Source organism: Mesoplodon densirostris, chromosome 1 (genome assembly GCF_025265405.1).
Source record: "Mesoplodon densirostris isolate mMesDen1 chromosome 1, mMesDen1 primary haplotype, whole genome shotgun sequence".
NCBI lineage: Eukaryota > Metazoa > Chordata > Mammalia > Artiodactyla > Ziphiidae > Mesoplodon > Mesoplodon densirostris.
Window position 1 is genome coordinate 241,948,581 of NC_082661.1, and position 26,299 is coordinate 241,974,879.

Genomic DNA, 26,299 nt, shown 5'->3' on the forward strand with positions numbered 1-26,299 from the left:
CTGCGTGTTGTCGTTGGTGTGGCTCCATGGCCCTTCCTCTAGGCTTTCAAGCCCTTGTACATATTCAGGTGTTTTACCTGCGAAGGGTGGGAACAGTTCAGCAGCAGCTGGCCTGGGGCTCAGCTCACGTTTACTCACAGATGCCTCAGCACGGTCCCCCAGCTTTGCAATGAGGATGCTTCTTGAATGGGGGGTGGGTTGCTGGCTGTATGGGATGTGATTCCCCACCTCTGACCAATTTCAGAATTGTTTACCGCTGGAGCAAGTGCCCTGATAGGGTTTCCCTCTGTATAACTGGTGGGTTCAAGTTTTCTTTTTCTTTTATGGTTCAAGTTAGATTTGATTCCTCATTTATGTATTTATAGATATAAGCATGGAAATAATTCATTCCTATAAATACATCTGTGTGAAGGGAAGAACTTTTTTCTGTTTTATTTTAAAATTTTATTTTTTAAAATTTTGAAATTTAATTTTATTTATTTTTTTATACAGCAGGTTATTATTAGTTATGTATTTTATGCATATACATGTATACAGGTCAATCCCAATCTCCCAACTCATCCCACCACCACCACCCCATGGCTTCCCACACTTGGTGTCCATACGTTTGTTCTCTACCTCTGTGTCTCTATTTCTTCCCTGCAAACCAGTTCATCTGTACCATTTATTAGGTTCCACATATATGCATTAATATACAATACTTGTTTTCCTCTTTCTGACTTACTTTATTCTGTATGACAGTCTCTAGATCCATCGATGTCCCTACAAATGACCCAGTTTCATTCCTTTTTATGGCTGAGTAATATTCCATTTTATATATGTACCACATCTTTATCCATTCATCTGTCTGTGGGCATTTAGGTTGCTTGCATTACCTGGCTATTGTAAATAGTGCTGCAATGAACATTGTGGTGAATGTGCCTTTTTGATTTATGGTTTTCTGTGGGTATATGCCCAGAAGTGGGATTGCTGGATCAGATGGTAATTCTATTTCTAGTTTTTTTAAGGAAACTCCATACTGTTCTCCATAGTGACTGTATCAATTTACATCCCCACCAATAGTGGAAGAGGGCTCCTTTTGTCCACACCCTCCCCAGAATTTGTTGTTTGTAGATTTTCTGATGATGCCGATTCTAACAGGTGTGAGGTGATACCTCATTGTAGTTTTGATTTGCATTTCTCTAATAATTAGTGCTGTTGAGCAGCTTTTCATGGGTGTCTTGGCCATCTCTGTGTCTTCTTTGAAGAAACGACTCTTTAGATCTTCTGCCCATTTTTGTATTGGGTTGTTTGTTTTTTTAATATTAAGCTGCATGAGCTATTTATATATATATTGGAGATTAAACCTTTGTCCATTGATTCATTTGCAACGATTTTCGCCCATTCTGAGGGATGCCTTTTTCCATTCCCGTTTTTTTAACAAAAAAGGAAAGAAAGAAAAAGAAGCAGAACACTAATGTGCGTAAAATATGCCTTTTGAAATGGTCGTTTTGAAATACGGACGTCCTTTGAATTTTTTGGTCGATATGTGACCCCAGGATTTGTTTTCAGGGCAGGTGTCATATACAGGCCTGCAATGATTTTGAATATCAACTGACCATTAGCACTGGGATTAAAGCTGCTGTTGCGCGAAACGGCCACAAGGTGGCAGCAGTTCTCCCTTACCAAATCTGGTTACTAGAGCAACAGAGTCTCAATGGAAGTCGTGTTCTAGATTGGAATTTAGAATGGAATGTGCCAGGAGAAAGCCCCTCAAGTTTGTCTCACTACTTCTTGTTCGTGTTTTTACTTTTTTTTTCTATTAGAGCAAGTTTGATTACAATGTTTGGCTTGTTGTAGGTGTGGAAGATGTGGTTCTTTTACACATATACAGATGTCTGTTCTTCCTGGGACCCTTTTCCCATGTACGTTAGGACAGAATGTTGAGTAGTCTTCTCTTGGTATCCCGTAGGTCTTTGGTGATTTTATATGTCACCTGTGTTTGATTATGTCTGTTAACCCCGATATCGTAATGAAACCAATACTCACACCTTTCCATTGGTGAACCCTAAGTTTGTTTAATGAATCTGTGATTGCCCTTCTCCGTGGAAGTATCTGCCCTGGTATCCATTTTTAGGTAACACCTATAAGTGATATGATACGATATGTGTCTTTCACTTTCTGACTTACTCCAAGTCACGTGATTACCTGTAGACTCATCTACGGGGCTGCAAATGGCATTGTGTCCTTTTTTTCCTTGGCTTCTATTCTGCCTTAGCGAGGTCCATTTTCAACAATGTGATTCCCTTAGGGTTGTGGATTAGCTGACCTGGGCAGCCTTACCCTGCCGGCCGGCCCTCCCCAGGTGTGCCTGGTTGAGGTCAATATAAACAGCGCTCCAGGCAGCAATAGCCCCTGAAGTTGTGCCTGACTCCATATTCTCTGCCCCGTCAGCAGTCTCGGGGCTGTGCTGGTGGGAGGGAGTGAGGGGCCAAGGCTTTGTTGGTAGCCCGGTGTGAGTGGGGCTCTGCTGGCCTTTCTGCAGGAGTTGCCAGGCTGCCACCTGTAAAGAAGAGGATGTGTCACCCATACCTTCCGATGGAATTTCTCTCCGGACAGAGGTGAGGAAGGATAAAAGCAGTGGGGGCCGGGACAGGAGGGGTATCTCAGGCAGGGCAATAGAAAGCTTCCAGAAGAGCGCCCGGGGCCAGGACCATCCTGGATGGCCTGCAGGCACCAAGTTGGCCTGCGTGCTGTCGCTGGTGTGGCTCCACGACCCTTCCTCTAGGCTTTCAAGCCCTTGTACATATTCAGGTGTTTTACCTGGGAAGGGTGGGAACAGTTCAGCAGCAGCTGGCCTGGGGCTCAGCTCACGTTTACTCACAGATGCCTCAGCACGGTCCCCCAGCTTTGCAATGAGGACGCTCCTTGCATGGGGGGTGGGTTGCTGGCTGTATGGGAGGTGATTCCCCACCTCTGACCAATTTCAGAATTGTTTACCGCTGGAGCAAGTGCCCTGATAGGGTTTCCCTCTGTATAACTGGTGGGTTCAGGTTTTTTTTTCTTTTATGGTTCAAGTTAGATTTGATTCCTCTTTTATGTATTTATAGATATAAGCATGGAAATAATTCATTCCTATAAATACATCTGTGTGAAGGGAAGAACTTTTCTCTGTTTTATTTTAAAATTTTATTTTTTAAAATTTTGAAATTTAATTTTATTTATTTTTTTATACAGGAGGTTATTATTAGTTATGTGTTTTATGCATATACATGTATACAGGTCAATCCCAATCTCCCAACTCATCCCACCACCACCACCCCAGGGCTTCCCACACTTGGTGTCCATACGTTTGTTCTCAACCTCTGTGTCTCTATTTCTTCCCTGAAAACCAGTTCATCTGTACCAGTTTTTAGGTTCCACATATATGCATTAATATACAATATTTGTTTTCCTCTTTCTGGCTTACTTCATTCTGTATGACAGTCTCTAGATCCATCGATGTCTCTACAAATGACCCAGTTTCATTCCTTTTTTTGGCTGAGTAATATTCCATTTTATATGTGTATCACATCTTTATCCATTCATCTGTCTGTGGGCATTTAGGTTGCTTGCATTACCTGGCTATTGTAAATAGTGCTGCAATGAACATTGTGGTGAATGTGCCTTTTTGATTTATGGTTTTCTCTGGGTATATGCCCAGAAGTGGGATTGCTGGATCAGATGGTAATTCTATTTCTAGTTTTTTTAAGGAAACTCCATACTGTTCTCCATAGTGACTGTATCAATTTACATCCCCACCAATAGTGGAAGAGGGCTCCTTTTGTCCACACCCTCCCCAGAATTTGTTGTTTGTAGATTTTCTGATGATGCCGATTCTAACAGGTGTGAGGTGATACCTCATTGTAGTTTTGATTTGCATTTCTCTAATAATTAGTGCTGTTGAGCAGCTTTTCATGGGCGTCTTGGCCATCTCTGTGTCTTCTTTGAAGAAACGACTCTTTAGATCTTCTGCCCATTTTTGTATTGGGTTGTTTGTTTTTTTAATATTAAGCTGCATGAGCTATTTATATATATATTGGAGATTAAACCTTTGTCCATTGATTCATTTGCAACGATTTTCGCCCATTCTGAGGGATGCCTTTTTCCATTCCCGTTTTTTTAACAAAAAAGGAAAGAAAGAAAAAGAAGCAGAACACTAATGTGCGTAAAATATGCCTTTTGAAATGGTCGTTTTGAAATATGGACGTCCTTTGAATTTTTTGGTCGATATGTGACCCCAGGATTTGTTTTCAGGGCAGGTGTCATTTACAGGCCTGCAATGATTTTGAATATCAACTGACCATTAGCACTGGGATTAAAGCTGCTGTTGCGCGAAACGGCCACAAGGTGGCAGCAGTTCTCCCTTACCAAATCTGGTTACTAGAGCAACAGAGCCTCAATGGAAGTCGTGTTCTAGATTGGAATTTAGAATGGAATGTGCCAGGAGAAAGCCCCTCAAGTTTGTCTCACTACTTCTTGTTCGTGTTTTTACTTTTTTTTTCTATTACAGCAAGTTTGATTACAATGTTTGGCTTGTTGTAGGTGTGGAAGATGTGGTTCTTTTACACATATACAGATGTCTGTTCTTCCTGGGATCCTTTTCCCATGTACGTTAGGACAGAATGTTGAGTAGTCTTCTCTTGGTATCCCGTAGGTCTTTGGTGATTTTATATGTCACCTGTGTTTGATTATGTCTGTTAACCCCGATATCGTAATGAAACCAATACTCACACCTTTCCATTGGTGAACCCTAAGTTTGTTTAATGAATCTGTGATTGCCCTTCTCCGTGGAAGTATCTGCCCTGGTATCCATTTTTAGGTAACACCTATAAGTGATATGATACGATATGTGTCTTTCACTTTCTGACTTACTCCAAGTCACGTGATTACCTCTAGACTCATCTACGGGGCTGCAAATGGCATTGTGTCCTTTTATTCCTTGGCTTCTATTCTGCCTTAGCAAGGTCCATTTTCAACAATGTGATTCCCTGAGGGTTGTGGATTAGCTGACCTGGGCAGCCTTACCCTGCCGGCCGGCCCTCCCAATGTGTGCCTGGTTGAGGTCAATATAAACAGCGCTCCAGGCAGCAATAGCCCCTGAAGTTGTGCCTGACTCCATATTCTCTGCCCCGTCAGCAGTCTCGGGGCTGTGCTGGTGGGAGGGAGTGAGGGGCCAAGGCTTTGTTGGTGGCCCGGTGTGAGTGGGGCTCTGCTGGCCTTTCTGCAGGAGTTGCCAGGCTGCCACCTGTAAAGAAGAGGATGTGTCACCCATACCTTCCGATGGAATTTCTCTCCGGACAGAGGTGAGGAAGGAAAAAAGCAGTGGGGGCCGGGACAGTGGGGAATCTCAGGCAGGGCAATAGAAAGCTTCCAGAAGTGCGCCCGGGGCCAGGACCATCCTGGCTGGCCTGCAGGCACCAAGTTCGCCTGCGTGTTGTCGTTGGTGTGGCTCCATGGCCCTTCCTCTAGGCTTTCAAGCCCTTGTACATATTCAGGTGTTTTACCTGCGAAGGGTGGGAACAGTTCAGCAGCAGCTGGCCTGGGGCTCAGCTCACGTTTACTCACAGATGCCTCAGCACGGTCCCCCAGCTTTGCAATGAGGATGCTTCTTGAATGGGGGGTGGGTTGCTGGCTGTATGGGATGTGATTCCCCACCTCTGACCAATTTCAGAATTGTTTACCGCTGGAGCAAGTGCCCTGATAGGGTTTCCCTCTGTATAACTGGTGGGTTCAAGTTTTCTTTTTCTTTTATGGTTCAAGTTAGATTTGATTCCTCATTTATGTATTTATAGATATAAGCATGGAAATAATTCATTCCTATAAATACATCTGTGTGAAGGGAAGAACTTTTTTCTGTTTTATTTTAAAATTTTATTTTTTAAAATTTTGAAATTTAATTTTATTTATTTTTTTATACAGCAGGTTATTATTAGTTATGTATTTTATGCATATACATGTATACAGGTCAATCCCAATCTCCCAACTCATCCCACCACCACCACCCCATGGCTTCCCACACTTGGTGTCCATACGTTTGTTCTCTACCTCTGTGTCTCTATTTCTTCCCTGCAAACCAGTTCATCTGTACCATTTATTAGGTTCCACATATATGCATTAATATACAATACTTGTTTTCCTCTTTCTGACTTACTTCATTCTGTATGACAGTCTCTAGATCCATCGATGTCCCTACAAATGACCCAGTTTCATTCCTTTTTATGGCTGAGTAATATTCCATTTTATATATGTACCACATCTTTATCCATTCATCTGTCTGTGGGCATTTAGGTTGCTTGCATTACCTGGCTATTGTAAATAGTGCTGCAATGAACATTGTGGTGAATGTGCCTTTTTGATTTATGGTTTTCTGTGGGTATATGCCCAGAAGTGGGATTGCTGGATCAGATGGTAATTCTATTTCTAGTTTTTTTAAGGAAACTCCATACTGTTCTCCATAGTGACTGTATCAATTTACATCCCCACCAATAGTGGAAGAGGGCTCCTTTTGTCCACACCCTCCCCAGAATTTGTTGTTTGTAGATTTTCTGATGATGCCGATTCTAACAGGTGTGAGGTGATACCTCATTGTAGTTTTGATTTGCATTTCTCTAATAATTAGTGCTGTTGAGCAGCTTTTCATGGGTGTCTTGGCCATCTCTGTGTCTTCTTTGAAGAAACGACTCTTTAGATCTTCTGCCCATTTTTGTATTGGGTTGTTTGTTTTTTTAATATTAAGCTGCATGAGCTATTTATATATATATTGGAGATTAAACCTTTGTCCATTGATTCATTTGCAACGATTTTCGCCCATTCTGAGGGATGCCTTTTTCCATTCCCGTTTTTTTAACAAAAAAGGAAAGAAAGAAAAAGAAGCAGAACACTAATGTGCGTAAAATATGCCTTTTGAAATGGTCGTTTTGAAATACGGACGTCCTTTGAATTTTTTGGTCGATATGTGACCCCAGGATTTGTTTTCAGGGCAGGTGTCATATACAGGCCTGCAATGATTTTGAATATCAACTGACCATTAGCACTGGGATTAAAGCTGCTGTTGCGCGAAACGGCCACAAGGTGGCAGCAGTTCTCCCTTACCAAATCTGGTTACTAGAGCAACAGAGTCTCAATGGAAGTCGTGTTCTAGATTGGAATTTAGAATGGAATGTGCCAGGAGAAAGCCCCTCAAGTTTGTCTCACTACTTCTTGTTCGTGTTTTTACTTTTTTTTTCTATTAGAGCAAGTTTGATTACAATGTTTGGCTTGTTGTAGGTGTGGAAGATGTGGTTCTTTTACACATATACAGATGTCTGTTCTTCCTGGGACCCTTTTCCCATGTACGTTAGGACAGAATGTTGAGTAGTCTTCTCTTGGTATCCCGTAGGTCTTTGGTGATTTTATATGTCACCTGTGTTTGATTATGTCTGTTAACCCCGATATCGTAATGAAACCAATACTCACACCTTTCCATTGGTGAACCCTAAGTTTGTTTAATGAATCTGTGATTGCCCTTCTCCGTGGAAGTATCTGCCCTGGTATCCATTTTTAGGTAACACCTATAAGTGATATGATACGATATGTGTCTTTCACTTTCTGACTTACTCCAAGTCACGTGATTACCTGTAGACTCATCTACGGGGCTGCAAATGGCATTGTGTCCTTTTTTTCCTTGGCTTCTATTCTGCCTTAGCGAGGTCCATTTTCAACAATGTGATTCCCTTAGGGTTGTGGATTAGCTGACCTGGGCAGCCTTACCCTGCCGGCCGGCCCTCCCCAGGTGTGCCTGGTTGAGGTCAATATAAACAGCGCTCCAGGCAGCAATAGCCCCTGAAGTTGTGCCTGACTCCATATTCTCTGCCCCGTCAGCAGTCTCGGGGCTGTGCTGGTGGGAGGGAGTGAGGGGCCAAGGCTTTGTTGGTAGCCCGGTGTGAGTGGGGCTCTGCTGGCCTTTCTGCAGGAGTTGCCAGGCTGCCACCTGTAAAGAAGAGGATGTGTCACCCATACCTTCCGATGGAATTTCTCTCCGGACAGAGGTGAGGAAGGATAAAAGCAGTGGGGGCCGGGACAGGAGGGGTATCTCAGGCAGGGCAATAGAAAGCTTCCAGAAGAGCGCCCGGGGCCAGGACCATCCTGGATGGCCTGCAGGCACCAAGTTGGCCTGCGTGCTGTCGCTGGTGTGGCTCCACGACCCTTCCTCTAGGCTTTCAAGCCCTTGTACATATTCAGGTGTTTTACCTGGGAAGGGTGGGAACAGTTCAGCAGCAGCTGGCCTGGGGCTCAGCTCACGTTTACTCACAGATGCCTCAGCACGGTCCCCCAGCTTTGCAATGAGGACGCTCCTTGCATGGGGGGTGGGTTGCTGGCTGTATGGGAGGTGATTCCCCACCTCTGACCAATTTCAGAATTGTTTACTGCTGGAGCAAGTGCCCTGATAGGGTTTCCCTCTGTATAACTGGTGGGTTCAGGTTTTTTTTTCTTTTATGGTTCAAGTTAGATTTGATTCCTCTTTTATGTATTTATAGATATAAGCATGGAAATAATTCATTCCTATAAATACATCTGTGTGAAGGGAAGAACTTTTCTCTGTTTTATTTTAAAATTTTATTTTTTAAAATTTTGAAATTTAATTTTATTTATTTTTTTATACAGGAGGTTATTATTAGTTATGTGTTTTATGCATATACATGTATACAGGTCAATCCCAATCTCCCAACTCATCCCACCACCACCACCCCAGGGCTTCCCACACTTGGTGTCCATACGTTTGTTCTCAACCTCTGTGTCTCTATTTCTTCCCTGAAAACCAGTTCATCTGTACCAGTTTTTAGGTTCCACATATATGCATTAATATACAATATTTGTTTTCCTCTTTCTGGCTTACTTCATTCTGTATGACAGTCTCTAGATCCATCGATGTCTCTACAAATGACCCAGTTTCATTCCTTTTTTTGGCTGAGTAATATTCCATTTTATATGTGTATCACATCTTTATCCATTCATCTGTCTGTGGGCATTTAGGTTGCTTGCATTACCTGGCTATTGTAAATAGTGCTGCAATGAACATTGTGGTGAATGTGCCTTTTTGATTTATGGTTTTCTCTGGGTATATGCCCAGAAGTGGGATTGCTGGATCAGATGGTAATTCTATTTCTAGTTTTTTTAAGGAAACTCCATACTGTTCTCCATAGTGACTGTATCAATTTACATCCCCACCAATAGTGGAAGAGGGCTCCTTTTGTCCACACCCTCCCCAGAATTTGTTGTTTGTAGATTTTCTGATGATGCCGATTCTAACAGGTGTGAGGTGATACCTCATTGTAGTTTTGATTTGCATTTCTCTAATAATTAGTGCTGTTGAGCAGCTTTTCATGGGCGTCTTGGCCATCTCTGTGTCTTCTTTGAAGAAACGTCTCTTTAGATCTTCTGCCCATTTTTGTATTGGGTTGTTTGTTTTTTTAATATTAAGCTGCATGAGCTGTTTATATATATATTGGAGATTAAACCTTTGTCCATTGATTCATTTGCAACAATTTTCTCCCATTCTGAGGGATGCCTTTTTCCATTACCGTTTTTTTAACAAAAAAGGAAAGAAAGAAAAAGAAGCAGAACACTAATGTGCGTAAAATATGCCTTTTGAAATGGTCGTTTTGAAATATGGACGTCCTTTGAATTTTTTGGTCGATATGTGACCCCACGATTTGTTTTCAGGGCAGAAGTCATTTACAGGCCTGCAATGATTTTGAATATCAACTAACCATTAGCGCTGGGATTAAAGCTGCTGTTGCGTGAAACGGCCACAAGGTGGCAGCAGTTCTCCCTTACCAAATCTGGTTAGTAAAGCAACAGAGCCTCAATGGAAGTCCCGTTCTAGATTGGAATTTAGAACGGAATGTGCCAGGAGAAAGCCCCTCAAGTTTGTCTCACTACTTCTTGTTCGTGTTTTTACTTTTTTATTTTCTATTACAGCAAGTTTGATTACAATGTTTGGCTTGTTGTAGGTGTGGAATATGTGGTTCTTTTACACATATACAGATGTCTGTTCTTCCTGGGATCCTTTTCCCATGTACGTTAGGACAGAATGTTGAGTAGTCTTCTCTTGGTATTCCGTAGGTCTTTGGTGATTATATATGTCACCTGTGTTTGATTATGTCTGTTAACCCCGATATCGTAATGAAACCAATCCTCACACCTTTCCATTGGTGAACCCTAAGTTTGTTTAATGAATCTGTGATTGCCCTTCTCCGTGGAAGTATCTGCCCTGGTATCCATTTTTAGGTAATACCTATAAGTGATATGATACGATATGTGTCTTTCACTTTCTGACTTACTCCAAGTCACGTGGTTACCTCTAGACTCATCTACGGGGCTGCAAATGACATTGTGTCCTTTTTTTCCTTGGCTTCTATTCTGCCTTAGCGAGGTCCATTTTCAACAATGTGATTCCCTGAGGGTTGTGGATTAGCTGACCTGGGCAGCCTTACCCTGCTGGCCGGCCCTCCCCAGGTGTGCCTGGTTGAGGTCAATATAAACAGCGCTCCAGGCAGCAATAGCCCCTGAAGTTGTGCCTGACTCCATATTCTATGCCCCGTCAGCAGTCTCGGGGCTGTGCTGGTGGGAGGGAGTGAGGGGCCAAGGCTTTGTTGGTGGCCCGGTGTGAGTGGGGCTCTGCTGGCCTTTCTGCAGGAGTTGCCAGGCTGCCACCTGTAAAGAAGAGGATGTGTCACCCATACCTTCCGATGGAATTTCTCTCCGGACAGAGGTGAGGAAGGAAAAAATCAGTGGGGGCCGGGACAGTGGGGAATCTCAGGCAGGGCAATAGAAAGCTTCCAGAAGAGCGCCCGGGGCCAGGACCATCCTGGCTGGCCTGCAGGCACCAAGTTCGCCTGCGTGTTGTCGTTGGTGTGGCTCCATGGCCCTTCCTCTAGGCTTTAAAGCCCTTGTACATATTCAGGTGTTTTACCTGCGAAGGGTGGGAACAGTTCAGCAGCAGCTGGCCTGGGGCTCAGCTCACGTTTACTCACAGATGCCTCAGCACGGTCCCCCTGCTTTGCAATGAGGACGCTCCTTGCATGGGGGGTGGGTTGCTGGCTGTATGGGATGTGATTCCCCACCTCTGACCAATTTCAGAATTGTTTACCGCTGGAGCAAGTGCCCTGATAGGGTTTCCCTCTGTATAACTGGTGGGTTCAAGTTTTCTTTTTCTTTTATGGTTCAAGTTAGATTTGATTCCTCATTTATGTATTTATAGATATAAGCATGGAAATAATTCATTCCTATAAATACAGCTGTGTGAAGGGAAGAACTTTTTTCTGTTTTATTTTAAAATTTTATTTTTTAAAATTTTGAAATTTAATTTAATTTATTTTTTTATACAGCAGGTTATTATTAGTTATGTATTTTATGCATATACATGTATACAGGTCAATCCCAATCTCCCAACTCATCCCACCACCACCACCCCATGGCTTCCCACACTTGGTGTCCATACGTTTGTTCTCTACCTCTGTGTCTCTATTTCTTCCCTGCAAACCAGTTCATCTGTACCATTTATTAGGTTCCACATATATGCATTAATATACAATACTTGTTTTCCTCTTTCTGACTTACTTCATTCTGTATGACAGTCTCTAGATCCATCGATGTCTCTACAAATGACCCAGTTTCATTCCTTTTTATGGATGAGTAATATTCCATTTTATATATGTACCACATCTTTATCCATTCATCTGTCTGTGGGCATTTAGGTTGCTTGCATTACCTGGCTATTGTAAATAGTGCTGCAATGAACATTGTGGTGAATGTGCCTTTTTGATTTATGGTTTTCTGTGGGTATATGCCCAGAAGTGGGATTGCTGGATCAGATGGTAATTCTATTTCTAGTTTTTTTAAGGAAACTCCATACTGTTCTCCATAGTGACTGTATCAATTTACATCCCCACCAATAGTGGAAGAGGGCTCCTTTTGTCCACACCCTCCCTAGAATTTGTTGTTTGTAGATTTTCTGATGATGCCGATTCTAACAGGTGTGAGGTGATACCTCATTGTAGTTTTGATTTGCATTTCTCTAATAATTAGTGCTGTTGAGCAGCTTTTCATGGGCGTCTTGGCCATCTCTGTGTCTTCTTTGAAGAAACGACTCTTTAGATCTTCTGCCCATTTTTGTATTGGGTTGTTTGTTTTTTTAATATTAAGCTGCATGAGCTATTTATATATATATTGGAGATTAAACCTTTGTCCATTGATTCATTTGCAACGATTTTCGCCCATTCTGAGGGATGCCTTTTTCCATTCCCGTTTTTTTAACAAAAAAGGAAAGAAAGAAAAAGAAGCAGAACACTAATGTGCGTAAAATATGCCTTTTGAAATGGTCGTTTTGAAATATGGACGTCCTTTGAATTTTTTGGTCGATATGTGACCCCAGGATTTGTTTTCAGGGCACGTGTCATTTACAGGCCTGCAATGATTTTGAATATCAACTGACCATTAGCACTGGGATTAAAGCTGCTGTTGCGTGAAACAGCCACAAGGTGGCAGCAGTTCTCCCTTACCAAATCTGGTTACTAGAGCAACAGAGCCTCAATGGAAGTCGTGTTCTAGATTGGAATTTAGAATGGAATGTGCCAGGAGAAAGCCCCTCAAGTTTGTCTCACTACTTCTTGTTCGTGTTTTTAATTTTTTTTTCTATTACAGCAAGTTTGATTACAATGTTTGGCTTGTTGTAGGTGTGGAAGATGTGGTTCTTTTACACATATACAGATGTCTGTACTTCCTGGGATCCTTTTCCCATGTACGTTAGGACAGAATGTTGAGTAGTCTTCTCTTGGTATCCCGTAGGTCTTTGGTGATTTTATATGTCACCTGTGTTTGATTATGTCTGTTAACCCCGATATCGTAATGAAACCAATCCTCACACCTTTCCATTGGTGAACCCTAAGTTTGTTTAATGAATCTGTGATTGCCCTTCTCCGTGGAAGTATCTGCCCTGGTATCCATTTTTAGGTAACACCTATAAGTGATATGATACGATATGTGTCTTTCACTTTCTGACTTACTCCAAGTCACGTGATTACCTGTAGACTCATCTACGGGGCTGCAAATGGCATTGTGTCCTTTTTTTCCTTGGCTTCTATTCTGCCTTAGCGAGGTCCATTTTCAACAATGTGATTCCCTGAGGGTTGTGGATTAGCTGACCTGGGAAGCCTTACCCTGCCGGCCGGCCCTCCCCAGGTGTGCCTGGTTGAGGTCAATATAAACAGCGCTCCAGGCAGCAATAGCCCCTGAAGTTGTGCCTGACTCCATATTCTCTGCCCCGTCAGCAGTCTCGGGGCTGTGCTGGTGGGAGGGAGTGAGGGGCCAAGGCTTTGTTGGTGTCCCGGTGTGAGTGGGGCTCTGCTGGCCTTTCTGCAGGAGTTGCCAGGCTGCCACCTGTAAAGAAGAGGATGTGTCACCCATACCTTCCGATGGAATTTCTCTCCGGACAGAGGTGAGGAAGGAAAAAAGCAGTGGGGGCCGCGACAGTGGGGAATCTCAGGCAGGGCAATAGAAAGCTTCCAGAAGAGCGCCCGGGGCCAGGACCATCCTGGCTGGCCTGCAGGCACCAAGTTTGCCTGCGTGTTGTCGTTGGTGTGGCTCCATGGCCCTTCCTCTAGGCTTTCAAGCCCTTGTACATATTCAGGTGTTTTACCTGCGAAGGGTGGGAACAGTTCAGCAGCAGCTGGCCTGGGGCTCAGCTCACGTTTACTCACAGATGCCTCAGCACGGTCCCCCAGCTTTGCAATGAGGATGCTCCTTGCATGGGGGGTGGGTTGCTGGCTGTATGGGATGTGATTCCCCACCTCTGACCAATTTCAGAATTGTTTACCGCTGGAGCAAGTGCCCTGATAGGGTTTCCCTCTATATAACTGGTGGGTTCAAGTTTTCTTTTTCTTTTATGGTTCAAGTTAGATTTGATTCCTCATTTATGTATTTATAGATATAAGCATGGAAATAATTCATTCCTATAAATACATCTGTGTGAAGGGAAGAACTTTTTTCTGTTTTATTTTAAAATTTTATTTTTTAAAATTTTGAAATTTAATTTAATTTATTTTTTTATACAGCAGGTTATTATTAGTTATGTATTTTATGCATATACATGTATACAGGTCAATCCCAATCTCCCAACTCATCCCACCACCACCACCCCATGGCTTTCCACACTTGGTGTCCATACGTTTGTTCTCTACCTCTGTGTCTCTATTTCTTCCCTGCAAACCAGTTCATCTGTACCATTTATTAGGTTCCACATATATGCATTAATATACAATACTTGTTTTCCTCTTTCTGACTTACTTCATTCTGTATGACAGTCTCTAGATCCATCGATGTCTCTACAAATGACCCAGTTTCATTCCTTTTTATGGCTGAGTAATATTCCATTTTATATATGTACCACATCTTTATCCATTCATCTGTCTGTGGGCATTTAGGTTGCTTGCATTACCTGGCTATTGTAAATAGTGCTGCAATGAACATTGTGGTGAATGTGCCTTTTTGATTTATGGTTTTCTGTGGGTATATGCCCAGTAGTGGGATTGCTGGATCAGATGGTAATTCTATTTCTAGTTTTTTTAAGGAAACTCCATACTGTTCTCCATAGTGACTGTATCAATTTACATCCCCACCAATAGTGGAAGAGGGCTCCTTTTGTCCACACCCTCCCCAGAATTTGTTGTTTGTAGATTTTCTGATGATGCCGATTCTAACAGGTGTGAGGTGATACTTCATTGTAGTTTTGATTTGCATTTCTCTAATAATTAGTGCTGTTGAGCAGCTTTTCATGGGCGTCTTGGCCATCTCTGTGTCTTCTTTGAAGAAACGACTCTTTAGATCTTCTGCCCATTTTTGTATTGGGTTGTTTGTTTTTTTAATATTAAGCTGCATGAGCTATTTATATATATATTGGAGATTAAACCTTTGTCCATTGATTCATTTGCAACGATTTTCGCCCATTCTGAGGGATGCCTTTTTCCATTCCCGTTTTTTTAACAAAAAAGGAAAGAAAGAAAAAGAAGCAGAACACTAATGTGCGTAAAATATGCCTTTTGAAATGGTCGTTTTGAAATATGGACGTCCTTTGAATTTTTTGGTCGATATGTGACCCCAGGATTTGTTTTCAGGGCACGTGTCATTTACAGGCCTGCAATGATTTTGAATATCAACTGACCATTAGCACTGGGATTAAAGCTGCTGTTGCGTGAAACAGCCACAAGGTGGCAGCAGTTCTCCCTTACCAAATCTGGTTACTAGAGCAACAGAGCCTCAATGGAAGTCGTGTTCTAGATTGGAATTTAGAATGGAATGTGCCAGGAGAAAGCCCCTCAAGTTTGTCTCACTACTTCTTGTTCGTGTTTTTAATTTTTTTTTCTATTACAGCAAGTTTGATTACAATGTTTGGCTTGTTGTAGGTGTGGAAGATGTGGTTCTTTTACACATATACAGATGTCTGTTCTTCCTGGGATCCTTTTCCCATGTACGTTAGGACAGAATGTTGAGTAGTCTTCTCTTGGTATCCCGTAGGTCTTTGGTGATTTTATATGTCACCTGTGTTTGATTATGTCTGTTAACCCCGATATCGTAATGAAACCAATCCTCACACCTTTCCATTGGTGAACCCTAAGTTTGTTTAATGAATCTGTGATTGCCCTTCTCCGTGGAAGTATCTGCCCTGGTATCCATTTTTAGGTAACACCTATAAGTGATATGATACGATATGTGTCTTTCACTTTCTGACTTACTCCAAGTCACGTGATTACCTGTAGACTCATCTACGGGGCTGCAAATGGCATTGTGTCCTTTTTTTCCTTGGCTTCTATTCTGCCTTAGCGAGGTCCATTTTCAACAATGTGATTCCCTGAGGGTTGTGGATTAGCTGACCTGGGAAGCCTTACCCTGCCGGCCGGCCCTCCCCAGGTGTGCCTGGTTGAGGTCAATATAAACAGCGCTCCAGGCAGCAATAGCCCCTGAAGTTGTGCCTGACTCCATATTCTCTGCCCCGTCAGCAGTCTCGGGGCTGTGCTGGTGGGAGGGAGTGAGGGGCCAAGGCTTTGTTGGTGTCCCGGTGTGAGTGGGGCTCTGCTGGCCTTTCTGCAGGAGTTGCCAGGCTGCCACCTGTAAAGAAGAGGATGTGTCACCCATACCTTCCGATGGAATTTCTCTCCGGACAGAGGTGAGGAAGGAAAAAAGCAGTGGGGGCCGCGACAGTGGGGAATCTCAGGCAGGGCAATAGAAAGCTTCCAGAAGAGCGCCCGGGGCCAGGACCATCCTGGCTGGCCTGCAGGCACCAAGTTTGCCTGCGTGTTGTCGTTGGTGTGGCTCCATGGCCCTTCCTCTAGGCTTTCAAGCCCTTGTACATATTCAGGTGTTTTACCTGCGAAGGGTGGGAACAGTTCAGCAGCAGCTGGCCTGGGGCTCAGCTCACGTTTACTCACAGATGCCTCAGCACGGTCCCCCAGCTTTGCAATGAGGATGCTCCTTGCATGGGGGGTGGGTTGCTGGCTGTATGGGATGTGATTCCCCACCTCTGACCAATTTCAGAATTGTTTACCGCTGGAGCAAGTGCCCTGATAGGGTTTCCCTCTATATAACTGGTGGGTTCAAGTTTTCTTTTTCTTTTATGGTTCAAGTTAGATTTGATTCCTCATTTATGTATTTATAGATATAAGCATGGAAATAATTCATTCCTATAAATACATCTGTGTGAAGGGAAGAACTTTTTTCTGTTTTATTTTAAAATTTTATTTTTTAAAATTTTGAAATTTAATTTAATTTATTTTTTTATACAGCAGGTTATTATTAGTTATGTATTTTATGCATATACATGTATACAGGTCAATCCCAATCTCCCAACTCATCCCACCACCACCACCCCATGGCTTTCCACACTTGGTGTCCATACGTTTGTTCTCTACCTCTGTGTCTCTATTTCTTCCCTGCAAACCAGTTCATCTGTACCATTTATTAGGTTCCACATATATGCATTAATATACAATACTTGTTTTCCTCTTTCTGACTTACTTCATTCTGTATGACAGTCTCTAGATCCATCGATGTCTCTACAAATGACCCAGTTTCATTCCTTTTTATGGCTGAGTAATATTCCATTTTATATATGTACCACATCTTTATCCATTCATCTGTCTGTGGGCATTTAGGTTGCTTGCATTACCTGGCTATTGTAAATAGTGCTGCAATGAACATTGTGGTGAATGTGCCTTTTTGATTTATGGTTTTCTGTGGGTATATGCCCAGAAGTGGGATTGCTGGATCAGATGGTAATTCTATTTCTAGTTTTTTTAAGGAAACTCCATACTGTTCTCCATAGTGACTGTATCAATTTACATCCCCACCAATAGTGGAAGAGGGCTCCTTTTGTCCACACCCTCCCTAGAATTTGTTGTTTGTAGATTTTCTGATGATGCCGATTCTAACAGGTGTGAGGTGATACCTCATTGTAGTTTTGATTTGCATTTCTCTAATAATTAGTGCTGTTGAGCAGCTTTTCATGGGCGTCTTGGCCATCTCTGTGTCTTCTTTGAAGAAACGACTCTTTAGATCTTCTGCCCATTTTTGTATTGGGTTGTTTGTTTTTTTAATATTAAGCTGCATGAGCTATTTATATATATATTGGAGATTAAACCTTTGTCCATTGATTCATTTGCAACGATTTTCGCCCATTCTGAGGGATGCCTTTTTCCATTCCCGTTTTTTTAACAAAAAAGGAAAGAAAGAAAAAGAAGCAGAACACTAATGTGCGTAAAATATGCCTTTTGAAATGGTCGTTTTGAAATATGGACGTCCTTTGAATTTTTTGGTCGATATGTGACCCCACGATTTGTTTTCAGGGCAGAAGTCATTTACAGGCCTGCAATGATTTTGAATATCAACTAACCATTAGCGCTGGGATTAAAGCTGCTGTTGCGTGAAACGGCCACAAGGTGGCAGCAGTTCTCCCTTACCAAATCTGGTTAGTAAAGCAACAGAGCCTCAATGGAAGTCCCGTTCTAGATTGGAATTTAGAACGGAATGTGCCAGGAGAAAGCCCCTCAAGTTTGTCTCACTACTTCTTGTTCGTGTTTTTACTTTTTTATTTTCTATTACAGCAAGTTTGATTACAATGTTTGGCTTGTTGTAGGTGTGGAATATGTGGTTCTTTTACACATATACAGATGTCTGTTCTTCCTGGGATCCTTTTCCCATGTACGTTAGGACAGAATGTTGAGTAGTCTTCTCTTGGTATTCCGTAGGTCTTTGGTGATTATATATGTCACCTGTGTTTGATTATGTCTGTTAACCCCGATATCGTAATGAAACCAATCCTCACACCTTTCCATTGGTGAACCCTAAGTTTGTTTAATGAATCTGTGATTGCCCTTCTCCGTGGAAGTATCTGCCCTGGTATCCATTTTTAGGTAATACCTATAAGTGATATGATACGATATGTGTCTTTCACTTTCTGACTTACTCCAAGTCACGTGGTTACCTCTAGACTCATCTACGGGGCTGCAAATGACATTGTGTCCTTTTTTTCCTTGGCTTCTATTCTGCCTTAGCGAGGTCCATTTTCAACAATGTGATTCCCTGAGTGTTGTGGATTAGCTGACCTGGGCAGCCTTACCCTGCTGGCCGGCCCTCCCCAGGTGTGCCTGGTTGAGGTCAATATAAACAGCGCTCCAGGCAGCAATAGCCCCTGAAGTTGTGCCTGACTCCATATTCTATGCCCCGTCAGCAGTCTCGGGGCTGTGCTGGTGGGAGGGAGTGAGGGGCCAAGGCTTTGTTGGTGGCCCGGTGTGAGTGGGGCTCTGCTGGCCTTTCTGCAGGAGTTGCCAGGCTGCCACCTGTAAAGAAGAGGATGTGTCACCCATACCTTCCGATGGAATTTCTCTCCGGACAGAGGTGAGGAAGGAAAAAATCAGTGGGGGCCGGGACAGTGGGGAATCTCAGGCAGGGCAATAGAAAGCTTCCAGAAGAGCGCCCGGGGCCAGGACCATCCTGGCTGGCCTGCAGGCACCAAGTTCGCCTGCGTGTTGTCGTTGGTGTGGCTCCATGGCCCTTCCTCTAGGCTTTAAAGCCCTTGTACATATTCAGGTGTTTTACCTGCGAAGGGTGGGAACAGTTCAGCAGCAGCTGGCCTGGGGCTCAGCTCACGTTTACTCACAGATGCCTCAGCACGGTCCCCCTGCTTTGCAATGAGGACGCTCCTTGCATGGGGGGTGGGTTGCTGGCTGTATGGGATGTGATTCCCCACCTCTGACCAATTTCAGAATTGTTTACCGCTGGAGCAAGTGCCCTGATAGGGTTTCCCTCTGTATAACTGGTGGGTTCAAGTTTTCTTTTTCTTTTATGGTTCAAGTTAGATTTGATTCCTCATTTATGTATTTATAGATATAAGCATGGAAATAATTCATTCCTATAAATACAGCTGTGTGAAGGGAAGAACTTTTTTCTGTTTTATTTTAAAATTTTATTTTTTAAAATTTTGAAATTTAATTTAATTTATTTTTTTATACAGCAGGTTATTATTAGTTATGTATTTTATGCATATACATGTATACAGGTCAATCCCAATCTCCCAACTCATCCCACCACCACCACCCCATGGCTTCCCACACTTGGTGTCCATACGTTTGTTCTCTACCTCTGTGTCTCTATTTCTTCCCTGCAAACCAGTTCATCTGTACCATTTATTAGGTTCCACATATATGCATTAATATACAATACTTGTTTTCCTCTTTCTGACTTACTTCATTCTGTATGACAGTCTCTAGATCCATCGATGTCTCTACAAATGACCCAGTTTCATTCCTTTTTATGGATGAGTAATATTCCATTTTATATATGTACCACATCTTTATCCATTCATCTGTCTGTGGGCATTTAGGTTGCTTGCATTACCTGGCTATTGTAAATAGTGCTGCAATGAACATTGTGGTGAATGTGCCTTTTTGATTTATGGTTTTCTGTGGGTATATGCCCAGAAGTGGGATTGCTGGATCAGATGGTAATTCTATTTCTAGTTTTTTTAAGGAAACTCCATACTGTTCTCCATAGTGACTGTATCAATTTACATCCCCACCAATAGTGGAAGAGGGCTCCTTTTGTCCACACCCTCCCTAGAATTTGTTGTTTGTAGATTTTCTGATGATGCCGATTCTAACAGGTGTGAGGTGATACCTCATTGTAGTTTTGATTTGCATTTCTCTAATAATTAGTGCTGTTGAGCAGCTTTTCATGGGCGTCTTGGCCATCTCTGTGTCTTCTTTGAAGAAACGACTCTTTAGATCTTCTGCCCATTTTTGTATTGGGTTGTTTGTTTTTTTAATATTAAGCTGCATGAGCTATTTATATATATATTGGAGATTAAACCTTTGTCCATTGATTCATTTGCAACGATTTTCGCCCATTCTGAGGGATGCCTTTTTCCATTCCCGTTTTTTTAACAAAAAAGGAAAGAAAGAAAAAGAAGCAGAACACTAATGTGCGTAAAATATGCCTTTTGAAATGGTCGTTTTGAAATATGGACGTCCTTTGAATTTTTTGGTCGATATGTGACCCCAGGATTTGTTTTCAGGGCACGTGTCATTTACAGGCCTGCAATGATTTTGAATATCAACTGACCATTAGCACTGGGATTAAAGCTGCTGTTGCGTGAAACAGCCACAAGGTGGCAGCAGTTCTCCCTTACCAAATCTGGTTACTAGAGCAACAGAGCCTCAATGGAAGTCGTGTTCTAGATTGGAATTTAGAATGGAATGTGCCAGGAGAAAGCCCCTCAAGTTTGTCTCACTACTTCTTGTTCGTGTTTTTAATTTTTTTTTCTATTACAGCAAGTTTGATTACAATGTTTGGCTTGTTGTAGGTGTGGAAGATGTGGTTCTTTTACACATATACAGATGTCTGTTCTTCCTGGGATCCTTTTCCCATGTACGTTAGGACAGAATGTTGAGTAGTCTTCTCTTGGTATCCCGTAGGTCTTTGGTGATTTTATATGTCACCTGTGTTTGATTATGTCTGTTAACCCCGATATCGTAATGAAACCAATCCTCACACCTTTCCATTGGTGAACCCTAAGTTTGTTTAATGAATCTGTGATTGCCCTTCTCCGTGGAAGTATCTGCCCTGGTATCCATTTTTAGGTAACACCTATAAGTGATATGATACGATATGTGTCTTTCACTTTCTGACTTACTCCAAGTCACGTGATTACCTGTAGACTCATCTACGGGGCTGCAAATGGCATTGTGTCCTTTTTTTCCTTGGCTTCTATTCTGCCTTAGCGAGGTCCATTTTCAACAATGTGATTCCCTGAGGGTTGTGGATTAGCTGACCTGGGAAGCCTTACCCTGCCGGCCGGCCCTCCCCAGGTGTGCCTGGTTGAGGTCAATATAAACAGCGCTCCAGGCAGCAATAGCCCCTGAAGTTGTGCCTGACTCCATATTCTCTGCCCCGTCAGCAGTCTCGGGGCTGTGCTGGTGGGAGGGAGTGAGGGGCCAAGGCTTTGTTGGTGTCCCGGTGTGAGTGGGGCTCTGCTGGCCTTTCTGCAGGAGTTGCCAGGCTGCCACCTGTAAAGAAGAGGATGTGTCACCCATACCTTCCGATGGAATTTCTCTCCGGACAGAGGTGAGGAAGGAAAAAATCAGTGGGGGCCGGGACAGTGGGGAATCTCAGGCAGGGCAATAGAAAGCTTCCAGAAGAGCGCCCGGGGCCAGGACCATCCTGGCTGGCCTGCAGGCACCAAGTTTGCCTGCGTGTTGTCGTTGGTGTGGCTCCATGGCCCTTCCTCTAGGCTTTCAAGCCCTTGTACATATTCAGGTGTTTTACCTGCGAAGGGTGGGAACAGTTCAGCAGCAGCTGGCCTGTGGCTCAGCTCACGTTTACTCACAGATGCCTCAGCACGGTCCCCCAGCTTTGCAATGAGGATGCTCCTTGCATGGGGGGTGGGTTGCTGGCTGTATGGGATGTGATTCCCCACCTCTGACCAATTTCAGAATTGTTTACCGCTGGAGCAAGTGCCCTGATAGGGTTTCCCTCTATATAACTGGTGGGTTCAAGTTTTCTTTTTCTTTTATGGTTCAAGTTAGATTTGATTCCTCATTTATGTATTTATAGATATAAGCATGGAAATAATTCATTCCTATAAATACATCTGTGTGAAGGGAAGAACTTTTTTCTGTTTTATTTTAAAATTTTATTTTTTAAAATTTTGAAATTTAATTTAATTTATTTTTTTATACAGCAGGTTATTATTAGTTATGTATTTTATGCATATACATGTATACAGGTCAATCCCAATCTCCCAACTCATCCCACCACCACCACCCCATGGCTTTCCACACTTGGTGTCCATACGTTTGTTCTCTACCTCTGTGTCTCTATTTCTTCCCTGCAAACCAGTTCATCTGTACCATTTATTAGGTTCCACATATATGCATTAATATACAATACTTGTTTTCCTCTTTCTGACTTACTTCATTCTGTATGACAGTCTCTAGATCCATCGATGTCTCTACAAATGACCCAGTTTCATTCCTTTTTATGGCTGAGTAATATTCCATTTTATATATGTACCACATCTTTATCCATTCATCTGTCTGTGGGCATTTAGGTTGCTTGCATTACCTGGCTATTGTAAATAGTGCTGCAATGAACATTGTGGTGAATGTGCCTTTTTGATTTATGGTTTTCTGTGGGTATATGCCCAGTAGTGGGATTGCTGGATCAGATGGTAATTCTATTTCTAGTTTTTTTAAGGAAACTCCATACTGTTCTCCATAGTGACTGTATCAATTTACATCCCCACCAATAGTGGAAGAGGGCTCCTTTTGTCCACACCCTCCCCAGAATTTGTTGTTTGTAGATTTTCTGATGATGCCGATTCTAACAGGTGTGAGGTGATACTTCATTGTAGTTTTGATTTGCATTTCTCTAATAATTAGTGCTGTTGAGCAGCTTTTCATGGGCGTCTTGGCCATCTCTGTGTCTTCTTTGAAGAAACGACTCTTTAGATCTTCTGCCCATTTTTGTATTGGGTTGTTTGTTTTTTTAATATTAAGCTGCATGAGCTATTTATATATATATTGGAGATTAAACCTTTGTCCATTGATTCATTTGCAACGATTTTCGCCCATTCTGAGGGATGCCTTTTTCCATTCCCGTTTTTTTAACAAAAAAGGAAAGAAAGAAAAAGAAGCAGAACACTAATGTGCGTAAAATATGCCTTTTGAAATGGTCGTTTTGAAATATGGACGTCCTTTGAATTTTTTGGTCGATATGTGACCCCAGGATTTGTTTTCAGGGCACGTGTCATTTACAGGCCTGCAATGATTTTGAATATCAACTGACCATTAGCACTGGGATTAAAGCTGCTGTTGCGTGAAACAGCCACAAGGTGGCAGCAGTTCTCCCTTACCAAATCTGGTTACTAGAGCAACAGAGCCTCAATGGAAGTCGTGTTCTAGATTGGAATTTAGAATGGAATGTGCCAGGAGAAAGCCCCTCAAGTTTGTCTCACTACTTCTTGTTCGTGTTTTTAATTTTTTTTTCTATTACAGCAAGTTTGATTACAATGTTTGGCTTGTTGTAGGTGTGGAAGATGTGGTTCTTTTACACATATACAGATGTCTGTTCTTCCTGGGATCCTTTTCCCATGTACGTTAGGACAGAATGTTGAGTAGTCTTCTCTTGGTATCCCGTAGGTCTTTGGTGATTTTATATGTCACCTGTGTTTGATTATGTCTGTTAACCCCGATATCGTAATGAAACCAATCCTCACACCTTTCCATTGGTGAACCCTAAGTTTGTTTAATGAATCTGTGATTGCCCTTCTCCGTGGAAGTATCTGCCCTGGTATCCATTTTTAGGTAACACCTATAAGTGATATGATACGATATGTGTCTTTCACTTTCTGACTTACTCCAAGTCACGTGATTACCTGTAGACTCATCTACGGGGCTGCAAATGGCATTGTGTCCTTTTTTTCCTTGGCTTCTATTCTGCCTTAGCGAGGTCCATTTTCAACAATGTGATTCCCTGAGGGTTGTGGATTAGCTGACCTGGGAAGCCTTACCCTGCCGGCCGGCCCTCCCCAGGTGTGCCTGGTTGAGGTCAATATAAACAGCGCTCCAGGCAGCAATAGCCCCTGAAGTTGTGCCTGACTCCATATTCTCTGCCCCGTCAGCAGTCTCGGGGCTGTGCTGGTGGGAGGGAGTGAGGGGCCAAGGCTTTGTTGGTGTCCCGGTGTGAGTGGGGCTCTGCTGGCCTTTCTGCAGGAGTTGCCAGGCTGCCACCTGTAAAGAAGAGGATGTGTCACCCATACCTTCCGATGGAATTTCTCTCCGGACAGAGGTGAGGAAGGAAAAAAGCAGTGGGGGCCGCGACAGTGGGGAATCTCAGGCAGGGCAATAGAAAGCTTCCAGAAGAGCGCCCGGGGCCAGGACCATCCTGGCTGGCCTGCAGGCACCAAGTTTGCCTGCGTGTTGTCGTTGGTGTGGCTCCATGGCCCTTCCTCTAGGCTTTCAAGCCCTTGTACATATTCAGGTGTTTTACCTGCGAAGGGTGGGAACAGTTCAGCAGCAGCTGGCCTGGGGCTCAGCTCACGTTTACTCACAGATGCCTCAGCACGGTCCCCCAGCTTTGCAATGAGGATGCTCCTTGCATGGGGGGTGGGTTGCTGGCTGTATGGGATGTGATTCCCCACCTCTGACCAATTTCAGAATTGTTTACCGCTGGAGCAAGTGCCCTGATAGGGTTTCCCTCTATATAACTGGTGGGTTCAAGTTTTCTTTTTCTTTTATGGTTCAAGTTAGATTTGATTCCTCATTTATGTATTTATAGATATAAGCATGGAAATAATTCATTCCTATAAATACATCTGTGTGAAGGGAAGAACTTTTTTCTGTTTTATTTTAAAATTTTATTTTTTAAAATTTTGAAATTTAATTTAATTTATTTTTTTATACAGCAGGTTATTATTAGTTATGTATTTTATGCATATACATGTATACAGGTCAATCCCAATCTCCCAACTCATCCCACCACCACCACCCCATGGCTTTCCACACTTGGTGTCCATACGTTTGTTCTCTACCTCTGTGTCTCTATTTCTTCCCTGCAAACCAGTTCATCTGTACCATTTATTAGGTTCCACATATATGCATTAATATACAATACTTGTTTTCCTCTTTCTGACTTACTTCATTCTGTATGACAGTCTCTAGATCCATCGATGTCTCTACAAATGACCCAGTTTCATTCCTTTTTATGGCTGAGTAATATTCCATTTTATATATGTACCACATCTTTATCCATTCATCTGTCTGTGGGCATTTAGGTTGCTTGCATTACCTGGCTATTGTAAATAGTGCTGCAATGAACATTGTGGTGAATGTGCCTTTTTGATTTATGGTTTTCTGTGGGTATATGCCCAGTAGTGGGATTGCTGGATCAGATGGTAATTCTATTTCTAGTTTTTTTAAGGAAACTCCATACTGTTCTCCATAGTGACTGTATCAATTTACATCCCCACCAATAGTGGAAGAGGGCTCCTTTTGTCCACACCCTCCCCAGAATTTGTTGTTTGTAGATTTTCTGATGATGCCGATTCTAACAGGTGTGAGGTGATACTTCATTGTAGTTTTGATTTGCATTTCTCTAATAATTAGTGCTGTTGAGCAGCTTTTCATGGGCGTCTTGGCCATCTCTGTGTCTTCTTTGAAGAAACGACTCTTTAGATCTTCTGCCCATTTTTGTATTGGGTTGTTTGTTTGTTTAATATTAAGCTGCATGAGCTATTTATATATATATTGGAGATTAAACCTTTGTCCATTGATTCATTTGCAACGATTTTCGCCCATTCTGAGGGATGCCTTTTTCCATTCCCGTTTTTTTAACAAAAAAGGAAAGAAAGAAAAAGAAGCAGAACACTAATGTGCGTAAAATATGCCTTTTGAAATGGTCGTTTTGAAATACGGACGTCCTTTGAATTTTTTGGTCGATATGTGACCCCAGGATTTGTTTTCAGGGCAGGTGTCATATACAGGCCTGCAATGATTTTGAATATCAACTGACCATTAGCACTGGGATTAAAGCTGCTGTTGCGCGAAACGGCCACAAGGTGGCAGCAGTTCTCCCTTACCAAATCTGGTTACTAGAGCAACAGAGTCTCAATGGAAGTCGTGTTCTAGATTGGAATTTAGAATGGAATGTGCCAGGAGAAAGCCCCTCAAGTTTGTCTCACTACTTCTTGTTC